At 39.6% G+C, this 20,982-nt stretch overlaps 1 protein-coding gene across 19 annotated transcripts in view; it reads left to right on the top strand.

Annotated features, from left to right (window-relative positions):
- Positions 1–20,982, top strand: part of PTPRT (protein tyrosine phosphatase receptor type T) — a 713,818-nt gene that overhangs the window by 434,138 nt on the left and 258,698 nt on the right. The window lies entirely within an intron of this gene.

The following is a 20,982-nucleotide window of genomic DNA, read 5'->3' as shown; positions in this document are numbered from 1 at the left end:
TGAGCATGAAGGAGAGGCTTTCTTACGTCGTATCATTATGCTGGAAAAGATGGGTCATATCGTACCAGCCAGAACTGAAATGCCAATCAAACAAATGGCGTTATTAAGGGTCACCACAAAGTTGACAATTTCATCAGAACCCCAGCAATGTGAAAGTTATTGTGATTCTCATGTATGATTGTGATGTTGTCATCCTAACGCATACCATTCCTCCACATCAGACCGTCATTGCTCAGTATTACTGTTCATTTTTGGAACACCATCGCAGACCAGCTTTGAGAAAAAAAATGGCAACACTTTCTGCAGAACGCCTCTATCGTTTTGCATGACAATGCTTGGTCACATGCAGTGCAAGCTGTGGCTGATTTGCTCGATCAATGGGGCTGGGAAGTGCTGTACCATCCAACATACTCCCCAAACTTAAGCCCTTGTGACTTTGACTTTATTCCTAAGATGAAGGAACCACTCCATGGCATTTACTTCAGAACTGTTCCAGAGATTCTTGCGGCAGTAGACCGCTCCATTCAAACTATCAACACAACAGGTGTCCTACAACTTCCACATCATCGGAAATGGGTTGTACACAATGCTGGTGACTATATTGAAGGACTGTAAAACTTGGTGACATGTATCACTTTTGTATTATATATAAATAAATAGTTGCCACTATTAAAGTTTCAACCCTCATATTCCTCCCTATCTTTTCCAGTAGAGCCATAGTAGCATATCTTTACACATACTTTGAGTATTTCCCTAAAGCTGACCTACAATCTCAACATCTTGTACTTTGGCCAAGAAGACCTTAGTACAGCTAAACCTGAAAATTCTGCATGTGACACTTCACTATTATTATGAAAGAAGGATTCAGTGGAATTTAAACGTGGAAAAATAAGGATAAAGGTGAAAAAAGTAGGAAGAGGTAGAGTCCTTAGAGCTGGATGTAGTGCAGTACAAATGTATAGTAGGATACAGAAGGATAGAGAAGCCTTTCCACAAAGGCTACCTGACACAGAAAACAGTTTTTATTACATTGAGGTATATCAAGAAACCGAAACATATGGTACTCTTACAGATGTATTTGAAAAAAGGAACCAACATCTCATGATACAAGAGGGGGTATATCATAGCATTTAGGGGTGAGGCACCTCTTGTGCTCTGACTACAGCTTTCCTCTGTTCAAAAGGGGAATAGTGTAAAATGCAGCTGCAGAGTGCATTGAACTTCTCCAGACTGTGGAGAAGAGAAAAATGGCTTCCAGCCTCATTACAAGTAAAAACCTACTTCTCAATACAACTGAATCTCTCTCTTATGCCTGCTTTTTTCTTTGATTCATATTTTATCATGCTTAAAATCTTACATTAATAATAATACACTTTATTTATAACCCGCTACCATCTCCCCAAAGAGGACTCAGTGCGCCTAACATGAGGCCAAGCCCAAAATAAACTCACAGTAAACTCGGTTACCTCATTTGGCATTGCATTTAAGCTGGAGTCCAGTTCGAGACGTATCTGAGCGACTTTGCCTGCAAAATGGTGCGCAAAATCGCTGCATCTCTAGAACTTTGATATCTGTTTTTGGTACTGCCTTGGCTTCTTAGCAGCTTCTGGTTTCTGGTCTTGCTGAATTCTGCAGTTCTAAAACCAAATTGTTTAGTTGTTTAAGAAAGGTAGGAAGAAATGGAAGTCACCTGAAGAAGATGAAGCCTGTCTGGGGTCCCATCTATACTGCCATATAATGCAGCTTGAAATTTATTTATTATTATTTCGGTTGCTTCTACCCCGCCCTTCTCACCCCGGGGGGGGGGGGACTCAGGGCGGCTTACAAAAGCAAGGCACAATTCGATGCCCGCATCACATAACAGTAAAAGACAATAACATCAGTTAAAAGAAACAGCAATTCTGGCAATAACAACAATTAACAGAAAACAATAGTTATTATAGGCAAAAACAACCATAAAACCAATAAAAGCAATAAAACCAATACAAACCTCATTGACGGTCAGCGTTTCACAATCTCATAGTTCAAATTCCAATTCCACAATTGTCAGTCCTTTCAGTCCTATCCATCTGGCTGTCCATATCTAATTGTCAGATTGCGCAAAGGCATGGTCCCACAACCATGTCTTTACCTTCCTCCTGAAGGAGAGGAGGGATGTTGATGCCCTAATTTCCCCTGGGAGTGAGTTCCACAGGTGAGGAGCCACCACTGAGAAGGCCCTGCTCCTCGTCCCCACCAGCTTCACTTGTGATAGCAGTGGGGTCGAGAGCAGGGCCTCCCCAGATGATCTCAAATTCCAGGGTGGGACGTAGAGGGAGATACGTTCGGACATATACACTGGACCGGAACCGTAAAGGGTTTTGTAGGTCAAAACCAGCACCTTGAATTGTGCTCAGAATTGAACCGGCAGCCAGTGGAACTGACACAGCAGAGGGATTATATGATTATATGATCATTGTAAACTCATATAATGCAGTTTAACTGCATTGAACTGCATTATATTTGCCTACATTGACCATAAAATTCCATTACATGACAGTGTAGATGATACCTAAATGAAGTGAAACTTTCCATTTCAGATCTAGGAATTGCTCTGGAAAAAACTTGATTTTAGTATTTTGGTAGATTATGCTGTACCAACTCATCCCTAAATAGGAGACTTTCTCAAATTACAATCACAGTCTTGGAAGGGGGTTAACAGGCCATTGAATTCAACTACCTTCTCAATACAGACAATCCAGGTAAAATATGTCCAGCAAGTCCTTGTAACTACTTTTTATGATATTCAGCATTTATATTGGCTTTTGGGTTCAACAGACAGTATGAAACATGACTTCGTGACACTGTAAAGAGGAAGAGCCCTATATGTGTGATTGTTATTTTTGGTGGCAGATTTCTATTTACTGTAACAACTGTTTTGGCCCTGGGAAATGAACAAATGTTATAGGTTCTGGGCTAAATCCAAATATTAGTCCCATCTAATTAATGGGATTTAAGCCAGTATTGACTTAATAAGTTCCGCTGATTCACTGGATGTACTTATGTTGGATCTAACAATTGGATTTCTGTTATGTATATATCTAATAGGCCTGGGTAACAACGCAAAAATTTGTTTCTAAAATCGATTTGTATTTGGGGTTTTTTTTTGTTTCGATATTTAAAATAATTACAAAATTTTCCCTTAAAAAAGTTCGGTATTTACGAAATTTCGTTAATATTTACAAAATATTTTGTAAAGATGGCGCCCTTTTTTAAAAATATTTTTTAAATTTTTTTTAATTTAATTATTAATTTAGTAGAATAGGGAGGAGAAATTATTATTAAGGAGGGAAGGCAGGCACTCACTCTGGCAGGCCCTCTCGCTCGCCTCTCGCCCTCTCGCTCGCCGCTCGCCCTCTCGCTCGCCCTCTCGCTCGCCGCTCACCCTCTCGCTCGCCGCTCGCCCTCTCGCTCGCCGCTCGCCCTCTCGCTTGCCGCTCGCCCTCTCGCTCGCCCTCTCGCTCGCCGCTCGCCCTCTCGCTCGCCCTCTCGCTCGCCGCTCGCCCTCTCGCTCGCCCTCTCGCTCGCTTGCTCAGCCGGCGCCTTCCCCGCCCTCTCCTCCTCCTCCTCCTCCTCCTCTTTCAGGCTCTGCCTCTGACTGGCTAAGAGAGGAGAGAGAGGAGAGCTCCCAGCAAGCATCGTCAGGCGGCCATCTTACGTATTTCCAAAATGGACGGAAATACAAAATTTTTTGCCGCCTGCCGTTTCGATATTTAAAAACACTTCCGGGTTTAAAAATAAGTTTTGTAATCGTTTTGTAATTGCTAAAATTAACGAATATTTAACGAATTACAAAATTAACGAACGAAACCGCCCAGGCCTAATATCTAACAATGACCAATCACATGAAAATCTTACCAACATACAACTTCTAGTTTGTTTCTTCCCTTTTTTCCTTAACTATATTGTCGTGCTTTCTGTGTTCAGGCACCTTTGGGTCACAGAATGGATAATTCACTTAGATACAACAGTGGGATTTCTGGTCTGATTTAGTTCCATACTAATGCATTCCATCTAGTACACACTTTATTTCATTTGTTTTGTTGGTGGCATAATATGTGTGTAAGGTTCTGTTTATCTGAATGCAAAACAAAACTCCGAGAAGTAGATGTAAATTGTCTTCCATTTATATTCAAATACAAAAGGGACAATATTGAAATCCAAAATAAACATTGCTCTAACAAATGTGCATAAAAACAAAATGTATTCATGTTTAGCAAGGGGGATTTCATAGTTTGTTTTATGGCAGCTACCATACTAGGACAATTACATAGCAGCTAATGGTTTACCATCAAGCATTTGTTCTCTGATCCTGGGCATGTAATTGAAAAACCACAAGCATATCAAATGTTTTCTCTTTGGTTTATATGAAGATGTAAATAACCTACTATGAAAAGTCATAAGGGCACCAACCGAGATGTTTTCTGATTCAAGAGCAGTTTGTCTCCAAGGTAACCTCCTTAGACAAAGAACTGCATAGAAAGACTTTTTTTTTAAAAAAAGAGAGGGTTATTGTATATAGAGAAATTGAAATGCCTCCAAACATGGTGTATTTTTCGGGGGGGGGGGGGGTGAGGTAAGAGGAGTCTGAAACGTGGTCCATACCAGTGGATAACCAGTATATGTTCACCAGCCGTTCACCAGCTGCTTCAAGGCAGATAGTCATTGGAACTGTGTATTTTTCCTTCTCATGACCCTCTCCCCCTTCTAAAAATCTTTTGAACTTCAATAAGCATGTCTTGTACATGGATATTTCTGTTCTGCTGCATAGGGTTCAGCATATAAGAAATGACTTCAGCAATAATAAGAACGATGAGAAGCCTGTAGAGCTTCTGACTTCATCATAAGGGTTACGGCAAATGATTCTATTATAAACGAACTCTTTATGCCACTTCATGGTACTTCCACTTTGCACCATGTCTCCAGTTCCCTTTGATAGAGTGTAAAAGCATTTAAACCACCTTCTGGGGCACAAGCTCTAATATGCTCTTGTGTCTGTGAGTGCACTTGAAGAAATATCTATTTTGAAAAATGTTGGAACCATTATATTTACGTCTCTGCATATGGTGCCTCTCCCACCCTTTTCTCCTTGCATTTGTTCCAGTTTCTCCTTCTATTTTAGGGGGATTATGCTTGAGTGTGGAAGAAATAATTGCTTCTTTCTCTTAATTAGAAGGTGCTAGCCCTTTAAAAATAAGTTCACATCTCTTGAAAGAGATTGTACTGGAAACAATTGACTGAAATACACTTTTTTTTTCAAATGTCAGGAATAATAGCAAGTCATGTGGTCTTCTCCCCTGAAAAAAAAGAGAGCACTCATCTTCTTAACCTGAAGATTCCCACTGCTTAATTGTTCACTCTACCCTACCCTCTGCCATGATTTTTCTGACAGTTCTCAATGTGTGGAGTGTACAGCTCAATAAAAATGTCCTCCACCTTATGCTTATTATATTCAAGGTCTAATATGTCAAATGTGGTGGTGTCATTCATATTCCTATTATGCCAGGTTTCAGAACTGGCTGCACAGAAAATTTCTTTTCACTCTCTCCCTGTCTTTATGGAAGTCATAAAGGATTGGGTGTTTTGAAAAATGTGAGCACAGATAATGTGAGAACTTGTCTCAAATGCTAATGCATGCAACCCCTGTAACCAGCTATATCCAACTACACTCACATTTATAAGTGCCTTGTAATTTTAATGCCTTGTATGCAAGATTTCCGAGGAGAAAAAAACTTCCTCACTGGATCAAGCCTAAAGTGCTGACTACCTGCCTGGCAAACATCCATAATTGACATGCTTGTGAATCTTGTGCTTTGCTCTCCCACAGGGTTTGAGTACGGTGACAAATGCAGAGTTGGGTTTTAAGCAGAATGGTTCCCAACACTGCTATTATCGCTTTATGTGAATAGCAGGCTCCAAGAGTCGCTTCTTGACTCTCTCTTCTCTTCATATGCAATTAGTGAACCAGGTTCTACTGACATTGCTGCCTCTCCCCACTCCTCCCCTTTGCATTTGAAATATCAGCTTGGAAATGCCAACATATATTCTCATGTACAGTGTGGTATTTCGGCTGATGGGCCCAGTAAGGCTGATTTATCGTTATTTCTACCTTCACATTAATTTCCTTTACAGGGGAAGCAGCACTAGACATATTCATGACCACTGTCTGCTACATGCAGCGTTCACATTTCAAAACTGTTTTTAAAGAAGCATGGTTTGTCACATCTTAGATAGGGGAATTAGCTTTGGCAAGATATTAGCCCTGTAGTTAATGATTTCTAGCTCTTCTGCTTTTTCTAATCCATCCCCATTTCTTTCAGTTCTGGGGCTATCATCAATAGGAGACATACGTGTCTGTTCATCCTCTAATTCCTGCAGATCAAAACCATGCCCCTTTGGGAGGGAAGAGGAAAGCTCATTCATCTTTATTATTAGCCTGCCAGATTTGCATATTTTGGTACCATCCTCAGCGCTGACAACGTTGCCACTGTTCTTGCAGAAAGCATTGCCCTATTTTGTAGTCTTCTCGCAGATTCTGACAGCAAACTGTTGGGAGAGTGTCAATACATGTCTTTCTTATCACATTTTGTGGGATATAAATTGATTAATCTATAACGGTAATTGAAATGTTTAATGCAAACCGCAGTAGAGATTTTTTTTTTTGGTCTGTGCAATAAGAGCAGCATTTTCTGTATCCCATTTAGCACAATCATTTCCCATCTAATCAATCAAGTACAGCAGCTAACTTATGCCAACCATGACTTTGGGGACATCAATATTTATTTATTTCCTTCCTTTCTTCAAAGAGTGATGATTCTCTCTCCCTATTTTATCATCAAAACAATCTTTTGAGAGATAGAGACTGACCCAAGGTCACCCAGTGAGCTTTCCAACTGACTGATGATTTGAATTTGAGTCTGCTTGGTCCTGATTGAATATTTTAAACTGCAGCCCACATTGGATCTCAATGTAGCCTATCTCTACAACCCCAGTAGATGCCTGCTGCCAATATACCACTTCAATATACACAGCTTTTGCAATCATATTAAGAGAGCCAGAAGGATGTGGTGATTCCCTGCTTCTCTCAAAAAATATAAAAGAACAAGACAATATTTAAAATGAAGAACAATTTTAAACCAACATAAACCTACCAGTATTTTAGTGGGAAATATGTGCCCGCTTTTGGCTGAGATATTCTAGTCAATTGGGATTGTGGTTATTAGGCGACCCTAAGTCTGAAGTTTAGGGCGGTGTCAGGTAAATAACCTTGGAGGATTACACCCTGCCTGCAGGCCTTAGTTTGAACACCCATGGATTAGATGATAGATAGAAGACAGACTATAGTGACCAACACATGTATCTTTAAAAGTATTAAGATTAATTCACCAGAAAATAATTCCTTGTGTAATTATTGTTAGTTAGAAAAATAATTTCTACTTCTAGGAAAATAAGAGCCTTAACTATCAAATGTGGAAAATCAGTGGGTGGCAAAAATGCCACCATGCTGGTCTTTGAATGTGCTGTCCACTGTCAGTGACAGATTACTAAATGAACTGTTTAATTTGATCAAGTATAACAGTTCTTCCATTAGTATTCATGCATTTTTCTTTGGTGTTCATTTTTTATTTTCGGTGAGTACATAGTTTCTGTTGATCATCCTAAATTATTCAGCGAGTGCCTAGTTTATAAAGCATCCCTATGATAAATGAAAATTGTGGGTTTACTTTCTGGTGATTTTCATAGTTTATTTAACAATTTCAAATCCATCCCATGAGTAAAACCTTCCACTCGGTTGCTTTAACATTGCACTGTAGATTTCCAGATTTTCTTTTCTTTGTGTATTACTGTCTTTGAAATCTGCTCAGCTGAGTACAACATGAGAGGCATTCAACATGAAATGTGTACTTATGTTCAAGGAAAGCTTCCTCAAAAAGGTGAAGAAGATGAAAGAAACACTGGAAACTGGTTGATTGTAGGCATGGCATTTTCAGATTTCCATTATGAGTTCGAAGAAAGAAAAATGCTTTATTTCTGAGAATGCTAATGTAATGGGTCATGAAAAGAAGTTGAAGAAGCAATGATGTGTGTGTATAAATTTATGTATACACACACACATGAAAAAATGGGGAAGGCTTGCTTTTAGAGTGTATGGAATGTTCCTTATGGCTTTGACTGAAATAAGTATTTATTTTCCATTTTTAATCACTTATCTATAAGGTTTTTACAACAGTCAATTGTGATACATAAAGCATTAATATGGAATATATAACATAATGATGATAAAGCTGCAAAAACAAATGACAGCAACATTTACTGCAGCAGAAGCAACAATAATGATAATAACGTTTGCTTGGGAGAGAAAAAAAGATTCCAGTTCATATGTATAGCATTTTAAATTCCTTTGCCAGTATTTATTTATTTATTTGCAACATTTCTACCCTGCCTTTCTCTACCCTGGAGGGGAATCAAGATGGCTTACATGTAGGCAACCATATGAAGCCATAGGATATGTACAATTACAGACATTTTAATAGAGTTATAAAATTCATTAAAAAGTTAAAAGCACATAAAACAATACATTAGCAATTAATCACATGATCCTCAAGCATAATCCGGCCGTTCCAGTAGTCAGTGTACATCAATTCGATATCTATCTATTTCTCAAGTTCTCCAAAGGCTTGGTCGCAACGCCATGTTTTTACTTTCTTACGGAAGGTCAGGAGGGAGGGGGCTGATCTGGAATTTCTGAGGAGGGAATTCCACAGCCAGGGGGCCACCATTGAGAAGGCTCTGTCTCTCATCCCCGCTGATCATGCCTGCAAGGAGTATAGCCACAACTTTTTCCTCTCTCTACTGACAAAACAAGTCACTTTCAAAAATTAAGACCAGCCTCTCTCTTTGGCAATTAGGATTGTTACAATGTTAAGAATGAGCTAAATTCTGTCTGGATTGAACAGGTTTCTCAAGGAATTGCAGTTCAATGGTTATGACATGGGAAGTGTGTGTGGGGGGGGGGGGGGAAGGGGATAACCAGCGAGAACAAGGTAAATTGTTTTCTTTCTTTAACTCCCCCCTCCCCAAATGGACTATCCTTCTCTGTCCAGACCCCCTTTTGGAGTCTGTCCTGATAATGGAACGGTACCCAAAAAACTTTTTATGGACACCTGCTTCAGTTTGCATTTTGTGCTATGTTAGAGAGAAATGAATTACATGTTATGAGCTGCCCGGAGTCCCCTTTGGGGTGAGAAGGATGGAATACAAGTATAGTAAATAAATAAATAAATAAATGCATTGAATCATAAAATTATGGAGTTTGAAGGGATCATGGAGACATCTGGTTCAACCCCCTTGTAATGTAGGAAAACACAACTGAAGCACTTCTGAAAGATGCCCATCCAACCTCTGATTAAAGATGAAGAATCCACCACTTTTTGAGGCAATATATTTCACAATTGAACAGCAATTATACGATTAAAAAATCTTCCCCATGTTTTGGTGGAATCTTTTTTCTTGTAATTCACCTTCATTAGTTCATATTCTTGTGTCTGGAAAATCAAACAAACAAGCAAGCAAAAAGTTGGCTCCATCTTCTACATCACACCCTTCAGATATGTGAGGATAGTTATGTCACTTCTCAGTATCTTCCTCTCTGACCTAAACATACCCAGTTCCTTAACTTGTTCCTCATAAAGCTTGTTTTCTAGACTGTTACTTATCTAAGACCTTTATCACATGAGGCATCCAAACCAGCATTTCAGCTGGACACTGCCTTGTAAATTTTATTACTGGCTTGTTCCTTCCCCACTTAGATTCTTCTGTCCCTAGTTGAGGGTTAAATCCTGTCAATAGTTCCCAATCCCACAGTGTTCCCATCACTTACCTTTGTGCAGTTGAACCAATCTGCTTCTGTATTAGCATTAACTTGATGTCAGGGGGTGAGATTTTCCTCCTTGCTCCCCTCCCTTTCCTATCACTAGTCCTAAACTTGCTAGATTAATATTTGTTTCTTTAATACACCAATTGATTGTTTATTTATTAAAACAACTTCAGAAAATTACATTATTACAGTAAATTGGGATTGGAATAATACATGTGAAGTAAAAATGTAAAACCCATACACAAAGACTACATTCCTGCATGGCTTAATGTAACAGAGTATTTACACATACAGAACTATGCTATGAAGCCCTTCCACAACCATCCCATGCCTGGTGGTAAGTGGGGGAAAACTGCAGATCTCTTCAACTTCAGAGATAATGTGAATCTATTTGAGTGTATTTTCCATTGTGTCATCCTAGCTATATAACTTTTCATCATCTGGAATGCATAAGTTGTAATCTTAGTCATGTCTATTGAAAAGTAAGCCCTTTTCAGTTCAGTGAGAACCTCCTAATAGTTGCTGTGTTTATGGGAGACAGTCTGGCCACACTTTAGACTGACCTCAATACTGGATAGAAACATAAGGTTGTCAAGGATGTACTTAGGTCAGCTTTACTATGAGGAAAATCAATACAAATAAGTGACTCCCAATGTAGATAACAACTACTCTTCAATGACTTTGTAAGTGGTCCTAATAGCAGCTCTCAGTCATCAGAATCCACCCTTCCTTTCCTCTTCATTCAAGGCAAACAGGAGGTCAAATGGTGTTCTGACAACTTATTCTTACACAACTTGTGGCATCTAAAGGGTTGCATGAGACATTTAGTGGTGCTGTTTTGTTCGGTTTGAGAATATTTTTTATCTTGCCTCTGTGTTGAACTAGTTTTTTTCAGTTTTGCTTTTTCAGAATCTATGTTGACTTAGTATATTTTGACTTTAATTAGACTATTTTAATTGATTATTATCGGATTATACTTGTATTTAATTCTTATGAGTTGGTTTGGGGATTCGTATAAGACATAATGTTCTTGATGTTTATGTGTATGTTGAACAAATGATTCAAAGGATATTTATCACAGTAGTGTCCATTGTCTTGAGTAATTCAAGTTGTATAGGTCATTAAAGATGGGGTGGGTGTGTGAGTTTTATTTTAACATGCTAAATTTTTCAGTTACAGCCATCCTTAAAAAATGGGGCCTAATATCATTGGAAGGCATAATTTTTATGGGCAGAAGCCCTTATTTTGCTTTTTTCATACATCTACACTGGTCCCATCCAGAATTGCTTTACCTGTATGAACAATAATGATCAATTGAACAATAAAAGGAGAGCTTCCATTACATGCAGACCTGATTTGCCAGAGTTCTATGTAGTGTCCTTTCTATGTAGAGTCCTTTATTTTCTATGTAGACTCCTTTCTTTATGCAAAGAGAACAATATCAGAGGAGGCAATATTAGAAATTGCCTCCCACTTATCTGCACCCTGTAACATTTCTTAGATGAAATCCTGGACATGTATGTTCAAGAAACATCAAAATGTGGCCAGGATGAAAGACATGATTAATAACGAAGAGTAGACAAGCTAAGAGATATTGTAGCAATTTGCCCGAGCTTACTGAGAAGGGAAGATTTCTAGCCCCTCTTTTCCAACTGTCCCTGCTGAGTTAATTGAAGGCAACATCGTACTTTTATACTTTCAATACAGTTAGCACCAATTGAAGTAGAAGTAGGAGAGAGAAACTAGAACATTTTAAAATCAGATGAGAAAGAGTGGTTGACCATATCAAATTGGGACAGTTGGAAGGTGTGATCTCATGTTTATTTATCAGACAAGAGAATGGCTGAATAGATCAAGCATAGAAATCTGCCTTGGATTGGAAAAATATGTAAAAAGTCTGGGCTGAAATTTCATGAGCCAAATCAATTGGAGAATTTATAAGACTCAACCATTCATTTTGAAGTTCTAGCAAAAAAAGCATGGATTAATTCAGCCACAAAGTTTCTCTCTCTCTCCCTCTCCCTCTCTCCCTCTCTCCTCCCCCCCCCCCCCCATATAATATAGATTTGAAAATTGAAACATGGTGGCAGTTTTTTTTATTATTTTATAATGATCCTAATGAGAGTCAAATACATAAGGAATAATTGACTGTCATGAAATAAATGCATACTTATATATGCATATTTTTACTTGATTCTTCATTAAACAATTTAGAGACTAAAAAATAGAAAATGTTCCCAGCTCTTTCAATTTCTTTTTTTAAAAAATTGGATGCTTTGCATCACCTTTCTCTTGAACAACTTAAAACAGAACAAGTTGTTCTAAGAAAATGAGTCACCTTTAAAGAAACTAAGTCTCCGCCATTGATGTGTGAAGGACAGTCATCCTTTAATTACAGTTGAACATAAGAATTCAGTTCTACTTATCTGGGAGTAAGCTCACAGAGCATAATGGAATTTATTTATTTGAGTAAATATGCTTATGATTTAGCTTTTCAAAAAGTTGCATATGAGTGCAATTGAATGGTACTAGTTATAAGGACCAGTGTGTGTTATGCAGCTATTTGGGGATGGCTCTCAAATGTGTTTTAATATGGATCTACATTTAGTGTATTTATATTATGTTGTTCCATATTGTGCATCCACTTCATATATAGCATATAGCAGCAAGAATCAACTAAACCACATATGACCTTACAGCTATGTAGGAATCTCTGGAGCTTTACAGCTGCAATCACATGTATTCATTACAAAACAGAGCCGAATCTCAGACAGACATTTTCCTGCTATTTTTATTCCCATTCTCTTTCACAGTATAACACACTAATTTTGTAAAATATCGGTCAGGAGAGCATTTGCATTGCTGCATAAGTAATTTGCAGGCAGCAGCAGTTTCCTCACTCTTGTTGGGCTTTGTGGTTTCCCTGGACAGCCGCACTTCTTGTATTTGCAGCTCAAAGCTTCACTTAAAGCAGTGAGGGGGAAAACTAATCTTTTGTGCTTGCTTTTCTTCAGTGGCCCTGTCTCATATACTGATCCTAATGGGGCGGAAATGGGCTCAGCTGCCTAATTCTATTAAAAACTCTGGCTGTTATTTGCACATGGATGGTCATATGCTCGCTTGCAGCCCAGTTGCTATAATGCTATGGAAAAATGGAAGTGAGTCAAGTTCTTTACTGTCTGTCTTTCTGTCTGAATGACTTCACTGACACACATAAATAAACCTTTATATCTTTTTGTTGTGATGGAATTGAATGCATAGAGTTGGACTTGTGTAGATGCTAACTTGTGTAGATGCTCTTCTTTGTATCTATTCAAAAGGAAGGGCTATGAAGTTCACTGGAGTTGTTGTTGCTCTGCATTTCAGTTTATGGCAACTTGAAGGACTACCTTCAGGCAGGCATGTAGCCGGGGGGGGGGGGCCTCGGGGGGCTTCAGCCCCCCCCTCCGAAATTTTCATGGTGATTTGCGAAAAGGCCTTATTGGTGCATTATTTAAACTGTTATGTTTATTCATATCATGATCTGATCACCATACTCAATATATCCCATATGCATGGGGGTATTGGGGTAATGATACAAAAGGTTTGCTAGGCTAGACCCTCTTTCACTCAGACTCAGCCCCCCCCCTAGAACTCAGCCCCCCCGAAACCCCCCCTGAAAAAAAATTCAGCCCCCCCCCCCCCCGAAACGAAATCCTGGCTACGGGCCTGCCTTCAGGTCATTCAATTCTTAAAGCCAAACTATCCTGGAGTGTTCTTGGCAACATTTCTTCATAGGGAAATATGTTTGCCTCCCTCTGAGTGTGAAAAAGTCTGACTCACCTGAAGTCACCCCCTATGTAAGCTGGAAAAGCATTGCAACGATGAAGAGACAGGATTTTCTTTTTCTAAACTGAAACATGATTGTGGTCATTTTTGCCTAGAAATCTTTTTTTTTTTTTTTTTTTTTTGCTGCTGCTGTTGTTCTGCAGTGCCATAAGGGGAGAATAAGAGAGCTGAAAAAAAGAATAAGCACCCAGAATCTTGGGCTGGGACTTGGATGGATAGAAAGAATTTTAATGGAGTGTGGGGAGTTTCTATTTTAGTCTGTCTCCATATTTTAATACTGTTTCAACATATTTTAACTTGCATTTTAAATTGAAAATCTATCTATCTATTTATATATATTAACCCTTATATTGAGAGTTTTAAAGTGTATTGTGCTTTTTAAAGTGTTTAAGCCTCCTTTGGCCACATAAAGAGACAAAAGGTGGGATGTAAATTAAGCAAATAAAATTAATTCCTGTGAAGCTCATTAAGTAACCTTGGACAATTCATTCACTCACTATCTCAAGCTCATAGATTATTATGAGGATAATGGAGGAGGAGGAAATCACGTGGGATGGAAAATGGACTATAATATTTAGTGATTTCAGCTAGGACCATGGATAAGAGGTCTGTACCCAGTGAGCATCCATTAAACCAGACCAGCCAGGATAGAGAAACACGCTCCCCTGGTTGAAGGCAAAGCCACAGAGGATTTCTATAATTCAGCCAAAAATAATGCAGGTACAAGCAATATGCTTTAAAAGGTATAAGCATAAACTCACAGAGAAATACATTACATGTTATACAGTTCTGATTTCCCACTCCCTCCCTTGATTAAATAATAATAATAATAATAATAATAATAATAATAATAATAAACAACTTTATTTATACCACATTACCATCTCCCCCAACGGGGACTCGGGGCAGCTTACATGAGGTCAAGCCCAAACAGCAAATTGCAATGAAATAAAATACAATAAAATAAAACCAAAATGCAAACAACAACATAGTAAAATACAAAACAATAAGCAATATTCATAAAACATAAGAATGCAATGAATAATCATAATGACAATGAGCGGACCGCATGTACAATAAAATGATTAAAAATGCAGAGTGAGATAAAAGGAGCAGATTATTTGCAATGGAGAACTCGTAGAGAAGCGGGGTAGTGAACAGGCCTTTGTACAAGAGGGAAGTGTACTCCTACAACAAAAACGTTGAGAGGAGCAATAGCATAAGATAGTGTGGCTATTCTCCAAAAGTGCAATGGCAGAGCCAGGTCTTGAGATTCTTTTTAAAGATTTGTAAGGTAGGGGCTTTCCTAATCTCTCTGGACAATAAGTTCTAGAGTCGGGAGCCCACAGAGGAGAAGGCTCTCTCCCTTGTGCCAACAAGACAAGCCTGTGAAACAGGCAGGGGCAAAAGGAGGGCCTCCCCCAGAGATCAGAGGGCTCGTGCTGGTTCATGTCGGGAGATAGGTCACAAAGGTAGGCGGGTCCCAAACCATTTAGGGCTTTATACGTAAGAAGAACCTGTACCTTAAATTGGGACTGGAAGATGAACAGCAGCCAATGAAGCTCCTTAAAAAGGGAGGTAGACCGCTCCCTGTAAGTCGTCCTAGTTATCAATCTGGCTACCGAGCATTGGACGAGTTGTAATTGCCGGGCCGTCTTCAAGGATAACCCCACATAGAGTGCATTGCAGTAGTCCAGTCTAGAGGTAACTAAGGCATGGACCAGCATGGTCAAGTCAGTCTTCCCAAGGTATGGTCGCAGTTGGCACACAAGTTTTAATTGTGCATAGGTGTTGGCGGAAGGCTCTCCTGGCCACTGCCAACACCTGTGCATCAAGCATCAGCACTGAGTGCCTCTCCCTCACCCTTTTTCGATTACTCTCTTAACTCTTCGATCTGCTATTCTGATCTATCTTTTAATACAACTATACTCTTTTTTTCTCTTTTTAACTATATGTATTTGAAAAATGTGAATAAAGATCATTTAAAAAAAAAAAAGCACTGAGTCCAGGAGGACTCCCAAACTGTGGACCTGTGACTTCAGGGGGAGTGCAACCCCGTTCAACACATGTTGCCACCTAATATCCTGGTCAGAGAGGCGACTGACCTGAAGGACCTCTGTCTTGTCGGGACTGATCCTCAGCTTGTTTTTCCTCATCCAGATCATCACAGCACCCAGGCACTGGCCCAGTATCCGTGGGGCTTCCTTGGAATCTGGTGGAAATGAGTAGTGGAGTTTGGTGTCATCTGCGTAGAGATTGCACCTAACCCAAAACTCCGCATGACCTCTCCTAGCCGTTTCATGTAGATATTAAATAGCATGGGGGACAGAATAGATCCTTGCAGGACTCCACAGTTTAGTGGCCAGGGGTCTGAGCAGGACTCCCCCAGCTTCACTGACTGGGAACGCCCCTCCAGGAAGGACTGGAGCCACAGGAAAAACCATGCCCCCAAGTCCCATCCCAGCGAGTCTCCCCAGAAGGATACCATGGTTGATGGTATCAAAAGCTGCTGAGATATCCAAGAGAACAAGCAGGGTCACTCTCTCACACACACACCGTCCAGTTCCCTGTGGAGGTCACCCACCAAGGCGATCAAAACTGTCTCAGTACTGTGCCCAAGCCGAAATCCAGACTGCAAACGATCTAGAAAATCGGTGTCATCGAGGAATCCCTGAAGCTGCAAGGCAACCACCCACTCCAGAACCTTGCCTAGAAAAGGGAGGTTGGAAATTGGTCTGTAGTTGTCATATATAGTCAGGTCAAAGGAGGTCTTCTTTAACAGAGGTTTTACCACCGCCTGCTTAAGGCAGGATAGGAATTTCCCCTGGCCCAATGAAGCATTTATTATCACAACAAACCATTCCAGCAACCCCTCTCTGACCAACTTAACTAACCAGTATTGACTGAAAAAGAAGTAAGCTAGGATCTGGCAGGAAGAACAGCAGCTGATGGTTGGACAGTTCAAAGAGCCAATCTGTTGCAGAGATGCCCACTGGGAGTCCATGAGAAAGTGGTGGTGTGGATATGCTGATGAGTCCCTGTATTGTTGAAGGCTTTCATGGCTGGAATCACTGGGTTGTTGTAGGTTTTTTCGGGCTATATGGCCATGTTCTAGAGGCATTCTCTCCTGACGTTTCACCTGCATCTATGGGAAACATCCTCACTACCTCTGATGTATTCATATTTGCTGAACCCTCTCTTCCGCAGGAGTGACAGACTCTCAGTCTCAAACTGAATTAATAAACATCCTTAGCTTACCTTGATGGCAAAGAGGATTGTCTGTCTGCATGCACACACAAAGGTTTTGATACTTATCTGGCTTGGGAAATAGCTAGAGGAACCCTGGCAATGATTTCCATTCCCAAGGGATTATGCAAATGGAGGATGTGGAGAAGTAGCTGCCTTCCAGAAACAATCTGATACATTGTATATGATTTATGCTGTTTATGCAGTTTATACTTTTAGGAATTGACACAGTACATAACATATACAAGTTATACAAAAAATCATCAAACTGATATATTTTATTAAAGAGTTAGATTTTATAGTTTGTAGGGTACAGCTGCTGCTGGGTCCATTCCAGAGCCTCTAGCATTTTAGCACGTCACAACTTTTGAGCCTTGGAAAATGTTTTAATAATAAAGGGAAAAAAATCATATATCTTGCTTAAATTCTCTTGGTGATCTATAAATATTTTTGGGGTGGGGGTGGGGGCTCCACAACAAATATACCAAATAGTTAGATAATGTTACTCTCAATTCCAGCTGGATGAGGTGAAGTAGGATTTTGGAGACAGAATGCAATCTTTTCCCAAATAATGCATTGAATTTTTAGAGACAAACATATGGACATAACTGCTTTGAATATGTGATTATCAGCTCATACAAAACTCAGGTTGTATTTAAGGTTAAGATGAAAATTCTTTAAAATTGTCCCCGTAGAATCGTAGAATCCCCCTGCCAAGAAGCAGGAATATTGCATTCAAATCACCCCTGACAGATGGCCATCCAACCTCTGCTTAAAAGCTTCCAAAGAAGGAGCCTCCACCACACTCCGGGGCAGAGAGTTCCACTGCTGAACGGCTCTCACAGTCAGGAAGTTCTTCCTCATGTTCAGATGGAATCTCCTCTCTTGAAGTTTGAAGCCATTGTTCCGCATCCTAGTCTCCAGGGAAGCAGAAAACAAGCTTGCTCCCTCCTCCTTGTGGCTTCCTCTCACATATTTATACATGGCTATCATATCCCCTCTCAGCCTTCTCTTCTTCAGGCTAAACATGCCCAGCTCCTTAAGCCGCTCCTCATAGGGCTTTTTCTCCAGACCTTTTATCATTTTAGTCGCTCTCCTCTGGACACATTCCAGCTTGTCAATATCTCTCTTGAATTGTGGTGCCCAGAATTGGACACAATATTCCAGATGTGGTCTAACCAAAACAGAATAGAGGGGTAGCATTACTTCCCTAGATCTAGACACTATGCTCCTATTGATGCAGGCCAAACTCCCATTGGCTTTTTTTGCCGCCACATCACATTGTTGGCTCATGTTTAACTTGTTGTCCATGAGGACTTCAAGATCTTTTTCACACGTACTGCTCTCGAGCCAGGCATCCCCCATTCTGTATCTTTGCATTTCGTTTTTCCTGCCAAAGTGGAGTATCTTGCATTTGACACTGTTGAACTTCATTTTGTTAGTTTTGGCCCATCTCTCTAATCTGTCAAGATCGTTTTGAATCCTGCTCCTGTCCTCTGGACTATTGGCTATCCCTCCCAATTTGGTGTCGTCTGCAAACTTGATGATCCTGCCTTCTAACCCTTCATCTAAGTCATTAATAAAGATGTTGAACAGGACCGGGCCCAGGACGGAACCCTGCGGCACTCCACTTGTCACTTTTTTCCAGGATGAAGAGGAAGCATTGGTGAGCACCCTCTGGGTTCGTCCATTTAACCAATTACAGATCCACCTCACCGTAGTTTTGCCTAGCCCACATTGGACTAGTTTCCTTGCCAGAAGGTCATGGGGGACCTTTTCGAAGGCCTTATTGAAATCCAGGTACGCTACATCCACGGCATTCCCCGCATCTACCCAGCTTGTAACTCTATCGAAGAAAGAGATCAGATTAGTCTGGCATGACTGGTTTTTATAAATCCATGTTGACTATTAGCAATGACCGCATTTGTTTCTAAGTGTTTTCAGACCACTTCCTTAACAATCTTTTCCAGAATCTTGCCTGGTATTGACGTGAGGCTGACCGGACAGTAGTTGTTTGGGTCATCCTTTTTTCCCTTCTTGAAGATTGGGACCACATTGGCCCTCTTCCAATCTGCTGGAACTTCTCCTGTTCTCCAAGAACTCTCAAAGATGGTTGCCAATGGTTCCGAAATGACTTCCGCTAGTTCCTTCAATACTCTTGGGTGTAGTTGGTCTGGCCTTGGGGACTTGAACTCATTTAGAACTCGTCTCCAATGTTCAGATGTTCTCCCTTCCCATTTTTATGGAGGATAAGTGGTCACGCGCCTCAAGAAGGATAATAGATATTCTATAGTGAGTTTAAATTAGTTGTTTGGAAGGGGAGATCATGTTCTGTGAGGCAGATAACTTTGGCAGAGGTTGACTAGAGTTGTAGTCCAACATTATCTGAAGGGCAATGTACCCTACACTTTTGCCCTATAGTGTCCATGAAAATCTATCCTTTCAACATCTATTACTTTATTATTGATTACCTAATTTGCTCATTCTACTCACATTTTAAAAGCTCTGTTTGGAACATGTTGATTTTATTCGTTAAGAACTTTGTACTGAGCCTTATAACAATTTCATCAATTTGTTCACATTTAAGTGCACAAAATATCTCACTATCTCAGAACGTGCCCTTGAAATGGAAATGGGAAGATTCAATAATGCATTTCTTACCATTTGACTGTTGAAAGACTTTAGGTATTAGAGGCATTTAGAATCACTTACAAGTGAGCCATTTTTAGGGTCAGCAATTAATCCATTGCATTTTTCAAGACAGCTTCTGGGTTTTGAACAAAGTATCCTAAAGACGGTGGCTTAAAATATACTGGATTTTGTCAAGGCCATAATAATCTTACTCTTGTGGACACCCAAGACTTTTTAAAAATCACATTGGGAATACTGACTCTATAAGCTCGTTTCCTTCAAAGGGTTCAATATTGATTTAAAGGGGAAGAGAAAATCATAGTCTTTCTTATAAAATTGATACAGAGAATATATTCTTTCTTTCTGTAATAATACCCTTCCTGTTTGGTGTTAATGAAGGAACCCATGAATGAACACATGCACAAATGACACCGATATTCAAGGATATACCATGCAACATTGAATTAAGCTCATTTATTTCTCCCCTGCATTTTATGACATGTTGACTGCAATTCTAAGTACCTTACAAGGGAGTAAACCTCATTGAATTCAGCATGACTTATTTTGGAATCAACAACTCACACAAATGGAAAACAGTTTTTCAACATCATGATTTGCCACTCCCTGTTTTACCACTCAGAAATAGTAAATAGAGAAAGGGAGTTAGTTTGGTGCAACATTATTAGGATACTCTCTGCTCAGCTGTTATTTCAGTAGTGAACTCAATTTATACTTGAGCTCATTTATAGGAGGTCAGCCATGACTATACCTGTCAGATTTAGTTTTCTCTTCTCTCTTATCTGTAATGTATGAATTGTAATACTGGCTTAGTAGCATAATCAGTATGAGGGACTAGTGTAATAAAGTATCTGAAGTACTTTTAATATTTAGGAAAAATGCTAGGTCTGTGCTGAACAATATTATGGTTTAAAAGGAAAATATGACCAAAACAGCACTATAGTTTTGCAGTCACTTTACAGATTGCAGGGGAAAACAACTTCAGTGCACACCATGGAGGAATAACATTTTATAATAAGCACTCCAATAAGATCATGTCCCTGTCTGTTAATTAATGAAAGCAATAATATTGGTATGGTATCTTCTTTGGAAGTGTTTTTATTTGTGATGAAGAATAAGTCATGTAAGCAGTTTCTCTCTGAGTGCCCCCCCCCCTTTCGTATTTCTTCTTATTTCTTATTAGAGTTAGCTGTTTGACATAATCATCCTTTCCCTGAGATTGTGTTGTTCTTATTCCTTGCAAGCCATCAATGAATAAATATTTATCAGCTGAAAACTGCTGATATAATATTGGCAGAGGGCTGTTGTCAGCAACTTCACTAAATGGGCACTAGGAATATAAA

This window comes from Anolis sagrei, chromosome 4, assembly GCF_037176765.1.
Source record: "Anolis sagrei isolate rAnoSag1 chromosome 4, rAnoSag1.mat, whole genome shotgun sequence".
Taxonomy (NCBI): Eukaryota; Metazoa; Chordata; class Lepidosauria; order Squamata; family Dactyloidae; genus Anolis; species Anolis sagrei.
Note: the sequence above shows the minus strand (reverse complement) of the source record. Positions and strands in the feature narration are given on the sequence as shown.